We start from the raw sequence: 18,835 nt of genomic DNA on the forward strand, positions 1-18,835 counted from the left end.
CCAATTTACCCCGGTTCTCCCATACCGGCTGCTAAATTACAGCCAGTTCAGAGAACCAGAGTGAAGCGGGACCTCTCACCCAATTGTATCCGCATCCTTAGGATGCGGATACAATTGCTAACATTAGCGCTGGCGAGAAAGGGAACTATCCGTTCCCTTCCTCCCATTCGGCGCCTTACTAATGAACACAGTCGGCGCGATGATGTCATCATGCTGACTGCGCCGTTACGATGGATGACGCCGTCTGGTCTCTGACTACTCCTGCGGCGCTGGAGGAAAACGTGGGAATGGGGACAGGTGAGAATGTTTTGTTTTTTCTCTGCAGCGTTGGGGGCAATAGCTATAGGGGGCATTATCTAGAGTGGGCATTGTAACTGGCACTATCTGCAGGGGACATTATTTACAGTGGGCATTGTAACTGGTGCTACCTACAGGGGACATTATCTACAGTTGGCATTGTAACTGGCGCTATCTATAGGGGGCATTGTGACTGGCGCTATCTGCAGGGGACATTATCTACAGTGGGCATTGTAACTGGCACTATGTACAGTGGGCATTATAACTGGCGCTATCTACAGGGGACATTATCTATTCAGATGGATGGAACTTAATTTCAGTGGCAGAAATTTCTCTGACAAAATTTGCAGTGCCTGTAGGAAGCCTTAGGGTCAATGCACACGATGCGTATGATGTGCGGTTTTGCCGCACCTATTTTCGTGTGCGGCAAAACCGCAGTGTAATACAGTACCAGCATAGGCAATGAGATTTCAGGGAATCTCATGTCCACACTGCGGTATTTTTCGGGACGTAAATTGACCCGCGGTGCGTGTTTTCAAAACAGTGGCATGTCATATTATGCTGCAATTCCGCTTGCGAATTCTGTCTCCCTAATTCTGGATAAATACGTAGCAAAACCCGCAGCATGAAAACAGCGATTTACGCAGCAAAACGTAAAAACCGCACCAAAAACTAATCAAAATATCAAAGTGCCCTCTGTCGATAATGCCACACTGCCCTATGTAGATAGTGCCACAGTGCCCTCTGTAGATAGTGTCACAGTGCCCTCTGTAGATAGTGCCACTCCCCTAAATAATGTCATAGTGCCCTCTGTAGATAATGCCACAGTGCCCTCTGTAGATAGTGCTATACACCCCTCTGTAAATAGTGCCACACACCCCTAGTATATAGTGCCACACACCACACCCCTTGTAGATAGGGCCACACACACACCTTGTAGATGGTGCAATAGTGCCCTCTGCAGATGGTGCCACAGTGCCCTCTGTAGATGGTGCCACATTGTCCGATGCAGATAATGCCACAGTGCCCTCTGTAGATTGTGCCACACTCCCCTAGATAATGCCACAGTGCCCTCTGTAGATAGTACCACACACCCCCTTGTAGATAGTGCCACAGTGCCCCTTGTAGATAGTGCCACACCACCTTGTAGATAGTGTGATAGTGCTACACACCCCTTGTAGATAGTGCCACACACCCCTTGTAGGGGGCACAGTGGCAGTATCTACAGAGGGCACTGTGGCATTTTCTACAGGAAGCACTGTGGCACTCTCTAGAGGGCACTGTGGCACTATCTACAGAGGGCACTGTGGCACCATCTAAAGAGGTCACTGTGGCACCGTCTACAAGGGGGTGTGTGGCACTATCTACAGAGGGCAATGTGGCATTATCTACAAAAGGCACTGTGGCATAATCTACAGAGGGCACCGGTGCACTATCTACAGGGGTACTGTGGCCTTATCTACAGAGGAAGCTGTGGCATATTCTACAGAGGGCACTGTGGTATTATCTATGGGGTGTGTGGCAATATCTACAGGGGCACTGTGACAATATCTACAGAGGGGACTGAGGCATTATCTACAGGGGGCACCGTTACACTAACTACAGGGGCACTGTGGCATTATCCACAGAGGACACTGTGGCATTATCTACAGAGGGCCCTGTGGCATTATCTACGTGGGTGTCACTATCTAGAGAGGGCACTGTGGCACTATCTACAGAGGGCAATGTGGCACCATCTACAGAGGGCAATGTGGCACCATCTACAGAGGGCAATGTGGCACCATCTACAGAGTGCACTGTGGCATTATCAATGGGGGTGGCATTAGCTACAGAGGTCACTGTGGCACTACCTAAAGAGGGCACTGTGGCACCATCTACAGAGGGCACTGTGTCATTAACTATAGGGGTGTGGCACTATCTACAGAGGGCATTGTGGAACCATATACAGAGTGCACTGTGGCACCATCTACAGGGGGCACGGTGGAACCATCCACAGAGGGCACTGTGGCATTATCTACAGGGGACACTGTGGCACTACTTACAGAGGGCACAGTGGCATAATCTATGGGGATGGCACTATCTACAGAAGGCATAATGGCATAATCTACAGAGGGCACTGTGGCAATACATACAGGGGTCACTGTGGCACCATCTACAGAGAGCACTGTCTCACCATCTACAGAGGGCACTGTGGCACCATTTACAGAGGGCCTTGTGGCACCATCTACAGAGGGCACTGTGGCATTATCTACAGACGGCACTGTGGAATTATCTACGGGGGTGGCACTATCAACATAGGAAACTGTGGCACTACCTACAGAGGGCACTGGGGCACCATCCACAGAGGGCACTGTGGCACCATCTACTACAGAGGGCACTGTGCCATTATCTGTGTGTGTGTGTGTGTGTGTGTGTGTGTGTGTGTGTGTGTGTGTGTATCACTATCTACAGAGGGCACTGTGGCATTATCTATGGGGGGTGGCACTATCTACAGAGGGCACTTTGGAACTATATATAGAGGGCACTGTGGCACCATCTACAGAGGGCACTACAGCACCATCTACTGAGGGTACTTTTGCACCATCTACAGGGTGCACTGTGGCACCATCTACAGAGGGCACTGTGGCACCATCTACAGAGTGCACTGTGGCACTACCTACAGGGGCACTGTGACAATATCTACAGAGGGGACTGTGGCATTATCTACAGGGGGCACCGGTACACTATCTACAGGGGTACTGTGGCATTATCTACAGAGGACACTGTGGCATTATCTACAGATGGCACTGTGGCATTATCTACAGAGGGCACTGTGGCATTATCTACATGGGTGGCACTATCTACAGAGGGCACTGTGGCACTATCTACAGAGGGCACTGTGGCACTACCTACAGAGGGCAATGTGGCACCATCTACAAAGGGCACTGTGGCATTATCTATGGGGGTGGCATTATCTACAGAGGGCACCGTGGCATTATCTAAAGAAAGCACTGTGGTATTATCTAGGGGGTGGCACTATCTATAGAGGGCACTGTGGCACTACCTAAAGAGGGCACTGTGGAGCGATCTACAGAGGGCACTGTGGCATTAACTATAGGGGTGTGGCACTATCTACAGAGGGCATTGTGACACCATATACAGAGGGCACTGCAGCACCATCTACAGAGGGTACTGTTGCACCATCTACAGGGGGCACTGGGGCACCATCTACAGAGGGCACTGTAGCATTATCTACAGAGGGCACTGTGGAATTATCTATGGGGATGTGGGACTATCTAGAGAGGGCACTGTGGCATAATCTATGGGGTGGCACTATCTACAGAGGGCACTGTGGCAATATCTACAGACGGCACTTTGGCATAATCTAGGGGGTGTGGCACTATCTACAAAGGGCACTGTGGCACTATATACAGGGGTCACTGTGGCACCATCTACAGAGAGCACTGTCTCACTGTCACGAAGGGTCTGTGGACCCACTGGGCCGTACCGCCTTGGCGGCAAGGCAGCTGGCCAATAGGGAGCAGGTGACTGTCTATAGTTCTATAGGTACCTGTGGCAGCTCAGACAGCAGCAGGGCAGGCTCGGCTGGGACTTAGGTAGCAGGCGGACGTCAGGCGAGGTAGGGCAGGTCAGACGTGGATGTTTCACAGCAAGACTTTGGCACGGCTCTGTGCTAAACCAGAGACGTATGGATTGCTAGGTACAGGAACTGGAAACAAGTATAGGTACAGGGACAGGGTCTGGAACAGGAAACACACTAGGAGGCCATCACATAGACAAACTATAGGGAACACAACAACGCTCAGGCATAGAACTAGTGGGCTGGACCCCTCTTATAGTCCAGGGTACTCACGGGTCAAAGTTCGTCTATGAGGTCCGGCACGCGCGCTGCCCCTTTAAGAGCGGGCACGAGTGTGCGCGCGCACCCTACGGGATCCGGCAGAGGTGAGTGGACGCGAGCGCTGGCATCATCTGAGGAGGAGGCTGGGGTCAGCGCTTGCCGACTCGTGGCTGCGGCTGTCAGGGGGAGATTGGAGCTGACAGCCCGCAGCCACGGACATTACAGTATCCCCCTCTTATACCCCCTCTTCTTGGGACCAGAGCGAGAGAGAAGCTTCTTCAGAAGAGTAGGGGCATTGAGGTTCTCCTCTGGCTCCCAGGACATCTCTTCAGGACCAAACCCCCTCCAATCCACCAAGTAAAAAGTCTTTCCTCTCACTCTCTTGGTGTCCAAGATCTCCTTGACCTCAAAGATGTCCGAGGGACCGCTGGAGGCACCTACAGGGCTGGGAGTCTTGGAATAGCGGTTCAGGATTACAGGTTTCAGGAGGGAGACATGGAAGGAGTTGGGAATCCTGAGGGTAGGAGGCAGCCGAAGCTTGTAGGTGACAGGATTGATCTGCTGCAGAACCTCGAATGGTCCGAGGAACCTGGGGGCAAATTTACATGACGGCACCCTCAGTTAGATATTCCTGGACGACAGCCAGACCTTAGCGCCAGGAAGAAACCGAGGAGGCTCTCTTTGCCTTGTGTCAGCCCTCTGTTTCATGCGGTCCACTGCCATTAGGATGGAGGATCGAGTCTGCTGCCAGATCTTCAAAAAGTCTCTGAACGTGGAGTCAGCTGCAGGTACCTCGGAAGTATCAGGCACCGGGAAAGGAATTAGTGGGTGCTGGCCGTAGACAATGCAGAACGGTGTATTCCTAGTAGACTCGCTGGTGTGATTATTGTAGGAGAACTCCGCCCACGGGAGCAGCTGCAACCAGTCATCATGCTGCTTGGAGATGAAGTGGCATTGGTAGTACTCCAAAATCTGGTTAATCCTCTCGACCTGACCATTAGACTGAGGATGGTAGGCAGAAGAAAAGTCCAACTTCACCCCAAGAAGTCCGCAGAGGGCTCTCCAGAACCTCGAGGTGAACTGAACCCCCCGATCAGACACAATATGCTGCGGCAAGCCTTGCAGGCGTAAGATGTGTTGGATAAATAACTTGGCCAACTGAGGAGCAGAAGGAAGACCGGCCAGAGGAACGAAGTGGGCCATCTTCGAAAATCGATCCACCACCACCCAGACAGCACTACATCCAGCAGAGAGAGGCAGATTCGTAATAAAGTCCGCTATTTGCTGCCAGGAAGCATTGGGCACATGCAACGGCTGGAGCAAGCCAGCAGGTCTGGAGTGGGTGGCCTTGTTGGCTGCACATACAGCACAGGAAGAAACAAAGTCCACAATATCCTTGGGCAGAGTGGGCCACCGTAGACAATGCAGAACGGTGTATTCCTAGTAGACTCGCTGGTGTGATTATTGTAGGAGAACTCCGCCCACGGGAGCAGCTGCAACCAGTCATCATGCTGCTTGGAGATGAAGTGGCGTAGGTAGTACTCCAAAATCTGGTTAATCCTCTCGACCTGACCATTAGACTGAGGATGGTAGGCAGAAGAAAAGTCCAACTTTACCCCAAGAAGTCCGCAGAGGGCTCTCCAGAACCTCGAGGTGAACTGAACCCCCCGATCAGACACAATATGCTGCGGCAAGCCTTGCAGGCGTAAGATGTGTTGGATAAATAACTTGGCCAACTGAGGAGCAGAAGGAAGACCGGCCAGAGGAACGAAGTGGGCCATCTTCGAAAATCGATCCACCACCACCCAGACAGCACTACATCCAGCAGAGAGAGGCAGGTTCGTAATAAAGTCCGCTATTTGCTGCCAGGAAGCATTGGGCACATGCAACGGCTGGAGCAAGCCAGCAGGTCTGGAGTGGGTGGCCTTGTTGGCTGCACATACAGCGCAGGAAGAAACAAAGTCCACAATATCCTTGGGCAGAGTGGGCCACCGGAAGTTACGAGCAATCAAATTCCGGGTCTGATAATACCCCGCGTGACCTGCCAGTCTAGAGGAGTGACCCCAGTGGAGGATTCTTCCACGATCAGCCAGGCGCACAAAAGTCCTCCCAGGAGGAATGTCCCCAATTTGCAGGGGGTTGACCAAGACAATGCAAGATGGATCGATAATGTTCTGTGGACTCTCAATGGTGTCTTCTGTCTCGAAAGACCTGGACAAGGCATCGGCCCTCACGTTCTTGTCAGCCAGGCGATAATGAAGCTCAAACTGGAACCTTGCAAAGAACAGTGACCACCTGGCCTGACGAGGGTTCAGCCTTGGGCCATCTGGAGGTAGGTCAGATTCTTGTGGTCCTTAAAAATCAAGTTCAGATGAGCTGCGCCCTCTAGTAGATGTCTCCACTCCTCCAGAGCCAATTTGATGGCCAGTAACTCCCGTTCCACAATCGAGTAGTTGCGTTCTGCGGAAGAGAAGAGCTTGGAAAAGTATCCACATACCATTGACTTGCCTTTGGGACCTCTCTGGAACAGGAGTGCACCAGCTCCGACAGAAGATTCGTCCACCTCTAACGAGGACTGCAGTGAGACATCCGGATGATGGAGGATAGAGGCTGACGTGAAGGCACTCTGTCTCGGGAGTCCACACCTTGGCGTTCATACCCTTCTTAGTAAGGTTATAGATGGGAGAAGTCAGTGAGAAGTTCGGAATAAACTGTCTGTAAAAATGAGCAAATCCAAAAAACGCTGTATGGCCCTAAAGCCTTGAAGGCGTGGCCACTCCAGGACAGACTTTACCTTTTCAGGGTCCATCTCGAGACCACGATTCAAGATGATGTAGCCCAGGAAGGGTAGAGCATCCTTGTCAAATACGCACTTCTCCAACTTGGCGTACAGGCGATTCTCCCTTAACCGTAGCAGAACCTGACGGACATGTCTCTGGTGCGTCATAGGATCTAGGGAGAAAATCAAGATGTCATCAAGGTAGACTACAACACAAACATAAAGGAGGTCACGGAAAATGTCATTCACAATCTCCTGGAAGACCGCGGGAGCATTACACAGGCCGAAGGTCATTACTAGATACTCATAGCGTCCATCACGGGTGTTAAATGCAGTCTTTCATTCATCACCCTGGCGAATCCGGACTAGGTTGAAAGCCCCACGCAGGTCTAGTTTTGGAAAAAAAAATTGCACCACGTATACGATCAAACAGTTCAGAGATCAGTGGCAACGGATATTTATTCTTCACCGTGATCTGATTGAGACCACCGTAGTCGATGCAAGGATGAAGAGTGCCATCTATCTATTTGACGAAGAAGAACCCGGCTCCTGCCGGGAGGAAGACTTTCGTATGAAGCCCTTTTCTAAGTTCTCTTTCACATAGGAGGACATGGACAGAGTCTCTGGCAAGGAGAGAGGATACACCCTACCACGGGGAAGGGATGCACCAGGGATCAGTTCAATAGGGCAGTCATACGCCTGATGTGGGGGCAATGTCTCCGCCTCCCTCTTGCTGAAGATGTCTGAAAAGGCAGCATAATGACCCGGCAATCCTGCCAATGTCCAAGGCAGAGAAGGCTGAGCCAAACGAATCCGCACCAGGAATCGACCTTGACACCCAGGACCCCACTGGAGAATATCTCCAGAATTCCAGTCCAGAACTGGGTCATGAAGTCGGAGCCAAGGCAAGCCCAGCAACACAGGGTTTACAGCTTTGGGCAGGACATAGAACGTCAGAAGTTCAGAGTGAAGGACTCCCACTTGGAGCCTCAGCGGCTTGGTCACGGCTGTAAAGGATCTGCCAGGCACAGCTTCGGGGTTAACTCCCTTAATCAGTCAGCACCTGAATCTACATCCCTGAGACTGACTCCAGCTTCCACCACTCAGGCTGGCAGGCTTAGGAGTGGGAGAGCCTATCGCAGCCTGGCCAGACTGAGCTAGCTCCCGCCCTCTGTCTATTTATACCTGCATTTCCTGTTCCTCCTTGCTTGTTATTCTTTTTCGTGTGGTTTCCTGGCCCAGCTACAGCTCCTTCTATTTTGTTCCTGCTCCATACAGACCCTGGCTTACTGACTACTCTTCTGCTCTTCGTTTGGTACCTCGCACACTCCTGGCTTGACTCGGCTCGTTCACCACTCTGGTTGCTCACGGTGTTGCCGTGGGCAACTGCCCCTTTCCCTTGCTTGTATTCCCTTGTATGTTTGTCGTGTTTGTCGTGCACTTACTGAGTGCAGGGACCGCCGCCCAGTTGTACCCCGTCACCTAGGGCGGGTCGTTGCAAGTAGGCAGGGACAGAGTGGCGGGTAGATTAGGGCTCACTTGTCCGTTTCCCTACCCCCCGGTCATTACATAATAACAAGCCCATACCTAGTCTACCCTGGTCCCTGACACCACTATGGACCCCCGTGAGACCCTGGCTCAGCAAATGCAGGGTCTCTCCCTACAGGTCCAGGCCCTGGCTCAGAGGGTCAACCAGCCTGATGCTACCTTGGTAGTTCCCCTCACCGCACCTCTTGAACCCCACCTCAAGTTGCCCGACCGGTTCTCAGGGGACCGGAGGGCTTTTCTCTCCTTTCGGGAGAGTTTTAGGCTTTACTTTCGTTTAAAGCCTCATTCCTCAGGTTCTGAGAGCCAGCGGGTGGGTATAATTATGTCCCGGCTCCAGGAAGGGCCCCAAGAGTGGGCCTTCTCCTTGGCTCCTGACGCCCCTGAACTTTCCTCCGTTGATTGTTTCTTTTCTGCTCTCTGACTTATTTATGACGAGACTGACAGGACTGCCTTTGCCGAGAGTCAGCTGGTGACCTTACGTCAGGGTAAGAGACCTGTTGAGGAGTATTGCTCTGACTTTAGGAAGGAAGTGGTGCGTAGCTTCTCGGTGGAATGACCCTGCCTTAAGGTGCCAGTTTAGGTTGGGTCTGTCGAATGCCCTGAAAGACCTGCTAGTTAGCTATCCCTCTTCTGACTCCCTAGACCAGGCTATGGCTTTAGCGGTACGACTTGACTGACGTCTCAGGGAACGACAACATGAACGTTTATGTGTTTTCTCCTCCGACTCCCCCATGATGCCTCCCGAAGTTCCGTTGCTTCGTTCCTCCAGGAAAGACTCACAGATACCTATGCAACTCGGGGCCTCCGTGTCCCCCCAACAACGTAGAGAATTCCGCAGGAAGAATGGTCTCTGCTTCTACTGTGGGGATGACAAGCATCAAGTGAACAACTGTCCTAAGCGTAAGAATGCAGCCAGAGAACTTCCGCGCCTAAGTGATCATCGGGGAGGTCACTTGGGCGCACAGGTATTTCCAGTAAATAGGAAACGTACTAAGATCTTGCTTCCCTTTCAGGTCTCTTTTGGTGGTAGGTCTGCTACCGGCAGTGCCTTCGTGGATTCAGGGTCCTCTACTAATATTATGTCTGTGGAATTTGCTATGTCTCTTGCTTTGCCTCTGATTGATTTGCCTAAACTTGTCCCGGTAGTGGGTATCGACTCCACTCCTCTTGCTAATGGTTATTTTACACAGCATACCCCTGTTTTTGAACTCCTTGTTGGCTCCATGCATTTGGAGCAATGCTCTGTACTGTTGATGCAGGGATTATCGTCCGATTTGGTTCTAGGCCTTCCCTGGTTGCAGTTGCATAATCCCACGTTTGACTGGAATACTGGGGAGCTAACCAAATGGGGTAATGAATGTTGTACGTCATGTTTTTCTGTTAATTCTATTTCTCCCCCTGAGGAGGCGAATACGCTACCCGAGTTTGTTCAGGACTTCGCTGATGTTTTCTCTAGGGAGGCCTCCGAAGTGTTACCTCCTCATAGAGAATACGATTGCGCTATCGAATTGGTACCAGGAGCTAAGCTTCCTAAGGGTAGGATATTTAATCTTTCTTGTCCCGAACGTGAAGCCATGAGAGAGTATATCCAGGAATCCCTGGCCAAGGGTTACATTCGTCCCTCTTCTTCTCCGGTAGGTGCTGGCTTCTTCTTCGTGGGGAAGAAGGATGGTGGTCTTAGGCCATGCATTGACTACCGTAGCCTGAATAAGGTCACGGTAAGGAACCAGTATCCCCTTCCTTTGATACCTGATCTCTTTAATCAGGTTCAGGGGGCCCAATGGTTCTCTAAATTGGATCTACGGGGGGCGTATAACCTTATTCGCATCAAAGAGGGGGATGAGTGGAAGACTGTGTTTAACACGCCCGAAGGCCATTTCGAATACCTCGTCATGCCCTTTGGGTTGTGTAATGCCCCTGCGGTCTTCCAGAATTTCATAAATTAGATTTTGAGAAATTACCTGGGGATATTTCTTGTAGTGTACCTTGATGACATACTGGTGTTTTCCAAGGACTGGTCCTCCCACATTGAGCATGTCAGGAAGGTGCTCCAGGTCCTTCGGGAAAACAAACTGTTTGCCAAAACCGAAAAATGTGTGTTTGGGGTACAGGAGATACCATTTTTGGGTCAAATCCTCACTCCTCATGAATTCCGCATGGACCCCGCCAAGGTTCAGGCTGTGGCGGAATGGGTCCAACCTGCCTCCCTGAAGGCGTTACAGTGTTTTTTGGGGTTCGCTAATTATTACAGGAGATTTATTGCTAACTTCTCGGTCATCGCTAAGCCTCTTACGGACCTCACTCGCAAAGGTGCTGATCTCCTCCACTGGCCTCCTGAGGCTGTCCAGGCTTTTGAGGTCCTTAAGAAGTGCTTTATCTCGGCCCCGGTGCTGGTTCAGCCCAACCAAATGGAGCCATTTATCGTGGAAGTTGACGCATCTGAGGTGGGAGTGGGGGCTGTCTTGTCCCAGGGTACCAGGTCCCTCACCCATCTCCGCTTCTGTGCCTACTTCTCCAGGAAGTTTTCGCCAACTGAGAGTAACTATGATATTGGCAACCGTGAACTCTTAGCCATTAAATGGGCATTTGAAGAGTGGCGCCACTTCCTGGAGGGGGCTAGACACCAGGTAACGGTCCTTACCGACCACAAGAATCTGGTTTTCCTAGAATCTGCCCGGAGGCTAAACCCGAGACAAGCTCGATGGGCGTTATTTTTTACTAGATTCAATTTTTTGGTTACCTATAGGGCTGGGTCTAAAAATATTAAGGCTGATGCACTGTCGCGTAGCTTCATGGCCAGCCCTCCTTCGGAGGAAGATCCTGCTTGTATTTTGCCTCCAGGTATAATCATTTCCTCGATCGATTCTGATTTAGTCTCTGAAATTGCTGCTGATCAAGGTTCAGCTCCCGGGAACCTTCCTGAGAACAAGCTGTTTGTTCCCCTGCAATTCCGGCTAAGGGTACTTAGGGAAAATCATGACTCCGCACTATCTGGTCATCCAGGCATCCTGGGTACCAAACACCTCATTACCAGAAATTATTGGTGGCCTGGGTTGCCTAAAAGACGTTAAGGCCTACGTCGCCGCTTGTGAGGTTTGTGCTAGGTCCAAGACTCCCAGGTCCCGACCAGCGGGCTTACTGCGTTTGTTGCCCATTCCCCAGAGACCTTGGACACATATCTCCATGGATTTTATCACCGATTTGCCTCCATCCCAAGGCAAGTCGGTGGTGTGGGTGGTGGTAGACCGCTTCAGTAAGATGTGCCACTTTGTGCCCCTCAAGAAACTACCCAACGCCAAGACGTTGGCTACCTTGTTTGTCAAACACATCCTGCGTCTCCATGGGGTCCCTGTCAATATTGTTTCGGACAGAGGGGTACAATTTGTTTCATTGTTTTGGAGAGCCTTCTGTATGAAGTTGGGGATTGATCTGTCCTTCTCCTCTGCCTTCCATCCTGAAACCAATGGTCAAACGGAGAGGACTAATCAATCTCTAGAACAATACTTAAGGTGTTTTGTCTCTGACTGTCAATATGATTGGGTCTCATTCATTCCCGTCACCGAATTTTCCCTTAATAACCGGGTCAGTAACTCGTCAGGGGTCTCCCCCTTTTTCTGTAATTTTGGGTTTAATCCACGGTTCTCCTCCGTTTCACCTGGTAGTTCCAACAATCCCGAGGTAGAGGTCGTTCATCGGGAACTGTGCACAGTCTGGGCCCAGGTTCAGAAGAACCTAGAGGCGTCCCAGAGCGTACAAAAAACTCAGGCTGATAGAAAACGTTCTGCTAACCCCCTGTTTATGGTCGGGGATCTGGTGTGGTTGTCGTCTAGGAACTTGCGTCTCAAGGTTCCGTCCAAGAAGTTTGCTCCCCGGTTTATTGGGCCGTATAAGGTCATTGAGGTCCTCAATCCTGTCTCCTTCCGGCTGGAGTTACCCCCGTCTTTTCGTATACACGACGTGTTTCATGCCTCCCTCCTTAAACGCTGCTCCCCGTCCTTGGCTCCCTCGAGGAGACCTCCTGTTCCCGTCCTCACCCCTGAGGGGGTGGAATTCGAGGTGGCCAGGATTGTGGACAGCAAGATGGTCCAAGGCTCCGTCCAGTACCTGGTCCATTGGAGAGGTTACGGGCCCGAGGAGAGGACTTGGGTACCCGCCCGGGATGTTCACGCTGGGGTATTGGTCAGGAGGTTCCACCTGCGTTTCCCCAGTAAGCCAGGTCCACTTAGAAAGGGTCCGGTGGCCCCTCATAAAAGGGGGGGTACTGTAAAGGATCTGCCAGGCACAGCTTCGGGGTTAACTCCCAAAATTAATCAGTCAGCACCTGAATCTACATCCCTGAGACTGACTCCAGCTTCCACCACTCAGGCTGGCAGGCTTAGGAGTGGGAGAGCCTATCGCAGCCTGGCCAGACTCAGCTAGCTCCCGCCCTCTGTCTATTTATACCTGCATTTCCTGTTCCTCCTTGCTTGTTATTCTTTTTCGTGTGGTTTCCTGGCCCAGCTACAGCTCCTTCTATTTTGTTCCTGCTCCATACAGACCCTGGCTTACTGACTACTCTTCTGCTCTTCGTTTGGTACCTCGCACACTCCTGGCTTGACTCGGCTCGTTCACCACTCTGGTTGCTCACGGTGTTGCCGTGGGCAACTGCCCCTTTCCCTTGCTTGTATTCCCTTGTATGTTTGTCGTGCACTTACTGAGTGCAGGGACCACCGCCCAGTTGTACCCCGTCACCTAGGGCGGGTCGTTGCAAGTAGGCAGGGACAGAGTGGCGGGTAGATTAGGGCTCACTTGTCCGTTTCCCTACCCCCCGGTCATTACAACGGCTATAACAGGGTCTGGCAGGGGTAGTCCATTTACTGAAGCAACTATCAACGGGCTCTCCAAAGGGGTGGTGGGCAATTTCAGAAGGTCCACCAGATCTCTGCGGATGAAACTAGCAGCGGATCCAGAGTCCAGATACGCAGAGACCTGATACGTTTTCTCGCTGGACACTATGGTCACAGGTATGGACAATTTAGACGGAAGTCCAACTTTACCCAAGGTCGTCACTCCAAGCAACCCTAGGTTTTGGGATTTTTGGGGGCACAGGTGCACAAGATGACCATCGAGACCCCAATAAAGACAGAGTCCAGATGTGCGTCTGCGTTGTCTTCTTGAGTAGATAACTTACACTGCTCCGTTATTACCGACTTCTTAGGAGGATCGACATCGGTCGACAGCAGGGGTTGCTGCAAAGTAGGAACCAGACTAGGAAGGGCTCTCTCCCGTTGAACCTCTTGGAGGCGTTCACAGACCCGTATATCAATCCGGGCAGACAGAAGGATGAGGTCATCCAGGGTAGACGGCAGATCCTGAGCGGCAAGTTCGTCTTTAATTCTGGAAGATAGTCCATGCCAGAATGCAGCCACCAGAGCCTCATTGATCCATAAGAGCTCCCACGCCAGGGTGCGGAAGTGGATGGCGTACTTACTCACGGAGGTGTCTCCTTGGCGTAGGTTAATCAAAGATGCCGCTGCAGATGAGACACATCCAGGCTCCTCAAACACCATGCGAAAAGTTTGGAGCAAGGCAGGAAAGTCACGGGTCTCTGGTCCTTATCTCTCCAAGATAGGGTTCGCCCATGCAAAAGCCTTGCCAGATAGGAGAGAAATGATGACCCTGGCACCATCAGATGAAAAATTCCTAGCATACAGGCTGTATGGATCTGGCATTGATTAACAAAACCACGATAGGTACTTGCTTCTCCATCATAGCGGTCAGGAAGTGGCAAAGAAACACGTGGGTCAATACTGCCAAGAGGTGTAGACTGAGGATCCACATTTCCAGGAGATGTAGTAGGAGGAACGGCAGCTTGTGCCTCCTGCCGACGTGCAAGAATGTTCAACGCCTGGAGGAGTTGGTCCTGTCGAGACCGGAGGTCCAGCATATCCGCTCGCATCTCCTGTGACGTCGACATAGTCTTGAATCGGCCAGCGAGGTCCATGGCCTGAGCGTACTGTCACGAAGGGTCTGTGGACCCACTGGGCCATACCGCCTTGGCGGTAAGGCAGCTGGCCAACAGGGAGCATGTGACTGTCTATAGTTCTATAGGTACCTGTGGCAGCTCAGACAGCAGCAGGGCAGGCTCGGCTGGGACTTAGGTAGCAGGCGGACGTCAGACGAGATGGAGCAGGTCAGACGTGGATGTAGCGGAGCACGACTTTGGCACGGCTCTGTGCTAAACCAGGGACGTATGGATTGCTAGGTACAGGAACTGGAAACAAGTATAGGTACAGGGACAGGGTCTGGAACAGGAAACACACTATGAGGCCATCACATAGACAAACTATAGAGAACACAACAACGCTCAGGCATAGAACTAGGGGGCTGGACCCCTCTTATAGTCCAGGGTACTCACGGGTCAAAGTTCGTCCATGAGGTCCGGCAGAGGTGAGTGGACGCGAGCGCTGGCGTCTCCTGAGGAGGAGGCTGGGGCCAGCGCTTGCCGACTCGTGGCTGCGGTTGTCAGGGGCAGGTTGGAGCTGACAGCCCGCAGCCACGGACATTACACTCACCATCTACAGAGGGCACTGTGGCACCATCTACAGAGGGCCTTGTGGCACCATCTACAGAGGGCACTGTGGCATTATCTATGGGTGTGTATGTGTGTGTGTGCCACTATCTACAGAGGGCACTGTGGCACTACCTACAGAGGGCACTGGGGGACCAGCTACACAGGGCACCGTGGCACCATCTACAGAGGGCACTGTGGCATTATCTACGTGTGTGTGTGTGTGTGTGTGTGTGTGTGTGTGTGTGTGTGTGTGTGTGCGCGACTATCTACTGGGTTGGCACTATCTACAGACGGCACTGTGCTACTACCTACAGAGGGCACTGGGGCACCATCTACAGAAGGCACTGGGGCACCATCTACAGAGGGTACTATTGCACCATCTACAAGGTGCACTGTGGCACCATCTACAGAGAGCACTGTGGCACCATCTACAAAGGGCACTGTGGCACTACCTACAGAGGGCACTGTGGCAGCATCTACAGAGGGCACTGTGCAATTAACTATAGGGGTGTGGCATTATCTACAGAGGGCATTGTTGCAACATATAGAGAGGGCACTGTGGCACCATCTACAGAGGGCACTGCGGCACCATCTACAGAGGGTACTGCGGCATTATCTAGGGGGATGTGGCACTAGCTACAGAGGGCACTGTGGCACTACCTACAAAGGGCACTGTGGCACCATCTACAGAGAGCACTGTGGCATAATCTATGGGGGTGGCACTATCTACAGAGGGCACTGTGGCATTATCTACAGACGGCACTGTGGCATTATCTAGGGGTTGTGGCACTATCTACAGGGGGCACTGTGGCACCATCTACGTGTGTGTGTGTGTGTATATGTGTGTGTGTGTGTGTGTGTGTGTGTGGCACTATTTACAGAGGGCAATGTTGCATTATCTACAGAGGGCACTGTGGCATTATCTACAGAGGGCACTGTGGCATTATCTACAGAGGACACTGTGACATTATCTACAGAGGCCACTGTGGCATTATCTACAGAGGGCACTGTGGCATTATCTACAGGGTGTGTGGCACTATCTACGGGGGCAATGTGACAATATCTACAGAGGGCACTATGGCATTATCTACAGAGGGTACCGTTACACTATCTACTGGGGCAGTGTGGCATTATCTACAGAGGACACTGTGGCCTTATCTACAGAGGGCACTGTGGCACTATATACAGAGGGCACTGTGGCACCATCTACAGAGAGTACTGTGGCACCATCTACAGGGGGCACTGTGGCACCATCCTCAGAAGGCACTGTGGCACCATCTAGAGGGCACTGTGGCATCATCTACAGTGGGCACTGTGGCATTATCTACAGATGGCACTGTGGCATTATCTAGGGGTTGGCACTATCTACAGAGGGCACTGTGGCACCATCTACAGAGAGCACTGTGGCACCATCTACAGAGGGCACTGTGGCATTATCTATGGGGGTGGCACTATCTACAGAGGGCACTGTGGCATTATCTACAGTGGGCACTGTGGCATTATCTACAGTGGGCACTGTGGCATTATCTACAGTGGGCACTGTGGCATTATCTACAGAGGGCACGGTGGCACCATCTACAGAGGGCACGGTGGCACCATCTACAGAGGGCACGGTGGCACCATCTACAGAGGGCACGGTGGCACCATCTACAGAGGGCACGGTGGCACCATCTACAGAGGGCACGGTGGCACCATCTACAGAGGGCACTGTGGAATTATCTACAGAGGGCACTGTGGCATTATCTATGGGGGTGTGTGGCATTATCTACAGAGGGCACTGTGGACCTATCTCAAAAGGGGCTGTGTGACACCATCGATAGGGGGCTGTGTGTCTCTATCTACTGGGGGGCTGTGTGGATCTATCTACAGGGGGGTAGAATAAACTGTGGCATTATCTACAGGAAGCAGTGTGTGGCAATAACGACGCTGTTTTTTACGCTATCAGTAGTGGTCAGAACGTATTACTTAGCCCTACCAATAAAGTGAGACATCACCTGCCTGTATACAACCAGATAACCAGAGAGAGATACTGGCCACCATAGCAGTTGTCAGACATAATAACGCAGAAATTTTTGTTCATTAATTTGTATGCGGAAATTCTGTGAAGAAAGCCACGCCCATTAGCCCCTCCCACCAGATAAGTCACGCCCGCATAAGACACACCAACCAAAGAAGCCACACCCTAAATATCCCTGGAAAATATTTACAAATGTTGGCAACTATCGGATTACACACCTTGAAAACCTAGTGCCCACCCCAAACCCTATTTATTTCCTGAAAGCAAACACCCTTACGATTGCAATTGTTGTGCTGTTGTACATACAAAGACAGCAAAAAAATAATAGAGCAAGTTGTGAAAAATTCATATAGACCACATAAGTCTACATCAACAAGGACTTGTGCTCTTAAAAACGCTAAAATAGAGGCAATGCAATATTTGGTCATTATCCACAAATGTGTTAAAAATATAAACTACACAGCAAACAGCTACTATACTACCAAAACCTAAAAAATTTTGAAAGCACGCAAATTACAGTGTATAAAAATACAACTCAATAATTTATATGCACAACCACGTTTACGCAATTTTGCATCAAACTGTGATTATAAGCAAAAATTGCATGGAAATTCAACTTTATGACTAAAATATGTTCTCAGAAGAAAGAGAAGAAAGAAATAGATCCAGAGTATATAGTATAGAATGTTACTTTCACTATATTGATTTTAAAAATATTCCTATGGCATACAAAAATATAATTTTCATAAATTCATATTCAATAGATTCGTACGTAATTGCATTTTTATGATAGGTTCATGCATAGTACATGTTATCATCAGACAGTGAGATGTGTAGTTTGGAACCATAAAGGCAATAATTTCTATATTAATGCATATTTTTTGCATATTTTCAACTTTACGCAAAATTGAGTGTGTCGTGTTTGTTCAGGGGGAACAAATCATCGCATCCCAGATCTATGCACACCGCCGTACGCCATGGGGAGAGTGCAACAGGAAGTGGGGGGCACCAGCCTTAAAAAGAAAGAGCATTTCTTTGATTTAACCCCTTCACGACTGCCATACGGCTATATACATTCTAACTGCCGATTTAATGAGTGCAGAAGCTGCTTCGGCGTGAGCAGCTCTACTCTAATCTATGTGTCAAATCTCTTTAGAAGCGTCGACACCTCTTTGACTTAGTTTCATAAAACAAATGTATTTTTTTATGAAACTAACGTTACAAGTGCAGCGCTGCTCACTATGAAGCAGTCTGCACTTATCTCTCTGTCGGTGTGTTTCGACACCTCCCCTTCCTTCTCCCTCCGTTGGCTTCTGCCCAGAGATAATGGAGCCAGTGTGCTCGTTACCTGGGCAGATAAGGTACTAAAAGTTTTGTTTTAACTCAACAGTCTTCTTCTGTCTCCTGGAAAGTGAAGAAGGCTAACTGTTAAAAATAAATATATATATATATTGTGACAGACCATGTGGAGAGTTTGGAGTTTGTGGACGGGGTCTATACACTACCATTCAAAAGTTTGGGGTCACCCAGACAATTTTGTGTTTTCGATGAAAACTCACACTTATATTTATCAAATGAGTTGCAAAATGACTAGAAAATATAGTCAAGACATTGACAAGGTTAGAAATAATGATTTTTATTTCAAATAATAATTTTCTCCTTCAAACTTTGCTTTCGTCAAAGAATGCTCCATTTGCAGCAATTACGGCATTGCAGACCTTTGGCATTCTAGCTGTTAATTTGCTCAGGTAATCTGGAGAAATTTCACCAGAAGCCCCTCCCACAAGTTGGATTGGCTTG

The sequence above is a fragment of the Rhinoderma darwinii genome, chromosome 5 (genome assembly GCF_050947455.1).
Source record: "Rhinoderma darwinii isolate aRhiDar2 chromosome 5, aRhiDar2.hap1, whole genome shotgun sequence".
In the NCBI taxonomy this organism is placed as follows: Eukaryota; Metazoa; Chordata; class Amphibia; order Anura; family Rhinodermatidae; genus Rhinoderma; species Rhinoderma darwinii.